The 6566-nt window shown below is 48.0% G+C and overlaps 2 non-coding genes across 2 annotated transcripts; both read right to left on the reverse strand.

The window, feature by feature from the left end:
- Positions 1-1761: 1761 nt before the first annotated feature.
- TRNAK-UUU lies at positions 1762-1834 on the reverse strand. Its single transcript has one exon. It is a non-coding gene; the product is annotated as a tRNA-Lys (tRNA).
- Positions 1835-4363: 2529 nt separating this feature from the next.
- LOC120389510 lies at positions 4364-4580 on the reverse strand. The gene has a single exon (XR_005590982.1). It is a non-coding gene; the product is annotated as a small nucleolar RNA U3 (small nucleolar RNA).
- Between the last annotated feature and the right edge of the window lie 1986 nt (positions 4581-6566).

A 6566-nucleotide genomic window follows, 5' to 3' on the forward strand; every position in this document is an offset into this window, starting at 1 on the left:
CTGGAGGGTACTTGCTACATAGCGTCTTCGGAGCCTGGGTGTTTCTCTGCTTCTCGCCAGCTCGGAAAAGCCTCTTGGGGTTAAATCTCCTGCCCCACTGCAAAAGTGAGCACCGTGAGTGGGACCAGTCAGAGGCCCCACCATGGGGCTGGCCCTGCTTTCCTACCATCTTGTGATGTTGGCCACAGAGCATCAGCAGCCGCCCTGCATGCTGGTGACCTTCAGTGGGTGTTTCTCATAGGACCTAATCACATCAGACACGCCATCAGGGGCTCGTACACCTGCACATCTACCAACGTGATATATGCCATCATGTGCCAGCAATGCCCCTCTGCCATGTACATTGGCCAAACCGGACAGCCTCTACGCAAAAGAATAAATGGACACAAATCTGACATCAGGAATCATAACATTCAAAAACCAGTGGGAGAACACTTCAACCTCTCTAACCACTCAGTGACAGACTTAAAGGTGGCGGTTTTGCAACAAAAAAACTTCAAAAACAGACTCCAAAGAGAAACTGCTGAACTTGAATTAATATGCAAATTAGATACAATTAACACTGGCCTAAACAGAGACTGGGAATGGTTGGGTCATTACACTAATTGAATCTATTTCCCTATGTTAAGTTCTCCTCACACCTTCTATGGGCCATCTTATTATGACTTCAAAAAGCTTTTTTCCTCCTGCTGATGATAGCTCATCTCAATTGATTAGACTTTTCCTGTTGGTATGCATATTTCCACCTTTTCATGTTCTCCGTATGTATAAATATTTCCTGTCTGTATGTTCCATTCTATGCATCCAAAGAAGTGAGCTATAGCTCACGAAAGCTTATGCTAAAATAAATTTGTTAGTCTTTAAGGTGCCACAAGTACTCCTGTTCTTTTTGCTAAATTTTAGTGTTGAACCCCAGACCCCAGCCCACTTGACTTTGGAACCCCTGTCCCCTGCCTAGCAAGTGCTATTGAATTGAGGGTGAGTCCCTCAATCGGGGTCTGCCAAGCACAGTAGCAGATTCACACAACCTCGATTCACACAACAAGGATAACAACCCTTTATTTCTCCTGCTCCTGTAACATGGAGACTGGGAATCCAACACCAGACAAAAGTGATCATTTTGGCAAGCAACCCAACCTATTTCCAACACACTGTAAAATCCACATGCAGACTCATACACGAAACCTTGCAAGAAAATGTTCCTGAGGGGGCCTGAAGCACCTGCTGCTGGAGGGAAGGAGGGAGCTGTGGGTTGGGATTGAGGAGCAGCATGAGGAGGGAGGACCTGTGGGTTGGGATTGAGGGGCACTGGGAATAGGAGGGGGCTGTGGGCTGGGACAGAGGAGAAGGGTGAAGAGGAGCAGGCTCTGGTTGGGAGTGAGGAACAGTGAGCATAGGAGGGACTGAGGGTTGGGTCTGAGGGGCACTGGGAAAAGAGGGGACATGGGTTTGGGCTGAAGAGCATCTTCATTTGGGGATCCAGCAGGACAGGGGAAGGCAGCAGGTGATTCTAATTCCTTAGGGATATTCTGTGTGTTTGTATGTGTGTGTGTGTGTGTGTGTGTGTGCAGGGAAGGAACATGCTCTATGCCCAGAGGCCTTTATTCCTCCAGGCTGCAAGGACAGAGGGGCTGTCAGGAAGTTGCCCCTTCAAACCCCCGCCCCCCCGGCCCTTCTGAGGAAAGGGAAAATCCTGCAGAGAAAAAGTAACATCAAAGAGGACCTGAGAAAGACAGTTTACAATCTTGGTGAGTAGTTTATCACCTGGCCAGGGACTTGAACCCTGGACCCTCAGATTAAAAGTCTGATGCTCTGCCAACTGAGCTAGCCAGGCTCACAAAGAGCAACACCAAGTTGGTGCAGAGGAGAAACTAGTCAAGAAAACAAGAGCGGTAAATAACAGTGGAAACCTGCTGCTCTCTCTGGCCCAGTAAACACTATGAGTTTATATCAAATTTAGCAGCGTTAAATCGCATTAACCCTGCACCAATCCACACAACGAAGCCCTTTATATCGATATAAAGGGCTCTTAATACCGGTATCTGTACTCCTCCCCGACGAGGGGAGTAGCACTGAAATCGGGTATTGCCATGTCGGATTAGGGTTAGAGTGGCCACAATTCAATGGTATTGGCCTCCAGACGCCATCCCACAGTGCACCATTGTGACCGCTCTGGACAGCAATCTGAACTCAGATGCATTGGCCAGGTTTACTGGAATTTACTTTTGAATTTCATTTCCTGTTTGCCCAGCGTGGGGCGCTGATCAGCACAGGTGACCATGCAGTCCCAGAATCAAAAAAGAGCTCCAGCATGGACCGTACGGGAGATACTGAAGCTGATCTCTGTATGGGGAGATGAATCTGTTCTATCAGAACTCCGTTACAAAAGACAAAATGCCAAAGCATTTGAAAAAATCTCCAAGGCCATGATAGACAGAAGCCACAGCAGGGACTCAACACAGTGCTGAAACTTAAGGAGCTGAGACAAGCGTACCAGAAAGCCAAAGAATGAAATGGATGCTCACGGAGGGAGGGGCAACTGACGTCTGTAGCTCTCCCACAGTTCTTGCACTCTCCGAAAACCATTTGAATTCTTGGCTGAGTTCCCAAAGCCTGAAGGGTCAAAAATATTGTCGCGGGTGGTTCAGGGTATATGTCGCCCCCCCCGCCCGAAAGCAAATGGAAAAAAAGTATTTCTCGCCTTTTTTCAATGTCAACGTATGTCTACTGGATGCTGCTGGCAGATGCGGTGCAGCAGCATCCCCTTCCCTTCCGGATGGCAGACGGTACAGTAGGACTGGTATCTGTCATCGTTGTCCCGTGAGTGCTCCTGGCTGGCCTTGGTGAGGTCAGCCAGGGATGCCAGGGCAAAAATGGGAATGACTCCCAGGTAATTCTCTTCTTTAATCTTTGTCTCCTGGAGATTCAGTCCTGCCTGGAATATCATAGTAGCTGGAGACTGCCCTCCCTTCCCCCCTTTGAGCTCTACTTGCAGAGGCAATAAAGTCAGTGTTGTTTCAAATTCATGCATTCTTTATTACTTCATCACACAAATGGGGGGATAACTGCCACGGTAGCCCAGGAGGGGTGGGGGAGGAGGGAAGCAATGAGTGGGGTTGTTGCAGGGGCACCCCCTAGAATGGCATGCAGCCCATCATTTCTGCTGGATGTCTGGGGCTCTGACCTGGAGCCACCATTTGCCTGTCTGGGTCTTTAATTGGCTTGTCTAATAGTCTAGACAGGACTGACTCTCCATTAGACAAAACTTAAAGAAGGGAATGACCTGGGGAGTCATTCCCATTTTTGGCCATGCACCCCCAGCTGATCTCACTGAGGCTGACCGAGAGCACCCATGACAGCAGCTAATAGTACAGTCAATTTGCAAAGCAACAGACAGAACAATGTGGCTATCAACTATCTTTGCTAATTTGCAAAAGACAAGGGGATGCTACTGTGTAGCACTGCAGTACCATGTCTGTCAGCACCATCCAGTAGACATACAGTGACGGTGAAAAAAGGCTGAACGGGCTCCATGATTGCTGTGCTATGGCATCTGCCCGGGCAATCCAGGGAAAAGGGCACAAAATGATTGTCTGCCGTTGCTTTCACGGAGGGAGGATTGACTGACGACATTTACCCAGAATCACCCGCGACACTGTTTTTGCCCCATCATGCACTGGTATCTCAACCCAGAATTCCAATGGGCGGGTGAGACTGCAGGAATTATGGGATAGCTACCCACAGTGCAATGCTCCGGAAATTGATACTAGCCTTGGTACATGGACGCACACTGCCAAATTAATGTGTTTAGTGTGGCCACGTTCACTTGACTTTATATAATCTGTTTCCAAAAACTGGTTTCTGTAAAATCGGAATAATCCCATAGTGTAGACATACCCTGAGACAGCTTTAGAACCCTCTACCCACTATACGGCCAAGAGACAGCTACTCTCAGATCCTGTGTGGATTGTCTGATGGGCTTGGGGCCAAGAGCGAACTGCGTACCCCCTGCCAGAGCAGGAGAAGTAAAAATAGGGGCTTCCTGAAAAATGGGAAGGGAAGAAGAGAGAAGCAAGTGGAAAAGGAAGAGAACATGCAGAAACAGGACCCTACCTAAATTCTTAAATAGATTACAAGAAAAAAAGAGAGAGCAGCATAAAGAAATTTAAAAAAAATCTTTCAGTAAGTATTGAATTAGAAACCTTTAAAATACCATTTTCAAACTACCTTTACTTTTCTTCTAAATTCTACCAAAACAAACTAAGACTTGCTACTAAACAGAACTGCATAAAAGCTTTAAATAAATTCAGATAACAGAAAAAAACCCAAAACATTTATTTTTAAACTTGTTTTATAAGGACTAACCACTCAGTCTGTGTTCTTTTCCTCTCAGCTTCCCAAAAGAAAAGCAAGAACACTCATCAATAGCAGATAGCAGATGCATTAAAGCAACACTATCTACTCACTTCATGCTCAGAAGAGAACAGTTTAACTCTTCATCGTGGTTAGCGAGAACATACACTTTCAACCACACTTCTCTAGTTACAAACTATAGAAATGATCCCTGAAAGTACAGTCTTAACAAACCTGTGCTCGGCTACACATCCAGGCTAATGTGCGCAAGCTTTCTTCCCACGGTGAATGTTTTCATACAACAGGTTTCACCCCCAGAGAATTAAAGACCAAAAATCTAAAACCAGGTTCCCATTTCATTAAAGCACAATTGAGACAGCTTTAGAACACTGTCCATTAGAAGATGTTTATGTCGCTATTTACAGACACACACCTCCTGATTAGCATGTGGAGCTCCTAGCAACTAATCAAACCCTCTTGCTTTGCCATACCTCTCACAGGCTCCTCCGTACCACATGACAGCTTGTCAGGCACAGACAATCCGGACAGGTCAGCCCTTTCTAGCATGCTCCGCAGCTGTTTCTCTCTGGCTTGCTCTCAAATTCATCTGCACTAGAAGTTTTTGCAGGGTTCTATGTTACCGGTGGTACCTGCACTAAGTCAGTGGCTCTCAACCTTTAGAGACACCTGTACCCCTTTCAGGAGTCTGATTTCTCTTGCATACCCCCATTTTTTACCTCACTTAAAAACTACTTGCTTACATAATCAGATGCAATATTTATAAAAATAAATCCCTTGAATATAAGTATTGTACTTACATTTCAGTGTATATAGAGAACAGTATAAACAGATCAATGTATGAATTTTAATTTGTTACAAATTTGCTAGTGCTTTCTATGTAGTCTGTTGTAAAACTAGGCAAATATCTAGATGAGTTTGCTGTACCCCCTGGAAGACCATTGGATACCCCTGTTTGAGAACCACAGCACTAAATCACCCTTACTTTTAGAACTGGTGCCACTTGACCCAAGGCATTCTGAACCATTTCAGTGCTAGTAGACAGTGGCAACACAGCTGCACTAGGTCTGTTGTTCCTCCCTGCACAATTCCCACTTGGAAAGAAGAGAACTTCTGATCTGACCCTATTTACTATTGTGAGCTGCATAGGCAACTTTCTCTGTGTTATGTGAGCACCATTCACACAATATATTTACTACCTCTGCAGCCATGGGTGGCGGGGGAGCCCCCACAGCCCCACACCACTGTATATGGACCCTGCAGCTCCCAGCTCCTACAAGTAGACCCCAGAGCTCCCAGCCGCTGTGAGCAGACACAGGATTTCCCAGCAGGCATTGATGGCGTGAGGACCCTGCAGCCCCACGTCATTGCTAATAGACTCTGCAGCTCCTTGGAGCTCCCAGCTGCCACAGGCAAGCGAGGGAGCCCCCAGCTCTCAGACACTGCAGGCAGAGCCTGGAGTGCGCAGTCACCATGGGGGGGTGAGGAGAAGCCTCAGCCAAATGCCATTGCAGATGGCCCCATAGCTCCCAGCCACTGCAGGTGGATGCCAGAGCCCCCAGCTGCCATCGGGACCCCACGGACCATGGCCACCACGGGAAGCGAGGGGACCCCATGGACCCCGGGCGCCACAGGCAGCAAGGGGACCCCACAGCCCCCGGCCGCCACAGGCAGCGAGGGGACCCCATGGCCCCCGGCCACCACAGGCAGCGAGGGGACCCCACGGACCACGGATGCCACGGGCAGCGAGGGGACCCCCCAGCTCCCGGCCGCCACGGGCAGCGAGGGGACCCCATGGACCTGATTCCGCTAAATAACACCGCAACCGGAAATAAGAAGAGACAAATCTTGTCAGTGACGACTAATTTTGCAAATGATCTTCCCATTATTAATTTCCACACCACCCCCGTTGGAGGTATGGGCACCTCCAGTGTCACTGCTCTGCATTCACCTTCCCCTTAGAATTGTTCTCGGACATTCCCAAATTTGGAAAATTGTGCAGTTCACAATGTGAACAGTGACCCCGGCTCCTTCCTGCACCTGCTCTACATGGCTCCACAGCAGCATCTCCCCCTGCAGAGTCACCCCAGCACTGCAGTGCAGCCGCCCAGGGTTTTGCAAAAATTAATAATACAGAGTTTGGAGGAAAGTAAACTTTTGTGAGTTGTGGAAATAGGAAAAGGCAACAGTTGTGG

Source organism: Mauremys reevesii, linkage group 23 (assembly GCF_016161935.1).
Source record: "Mauremys reevesii isolate NIE-2019 linkage group 23, ASM1616193v1, whole genome shotgun sequence".
NCBI lineage: Eukaryota > Metazoa > Chordata > Testudines > Geoemydidae > Mauremys > Mauremys reevesii.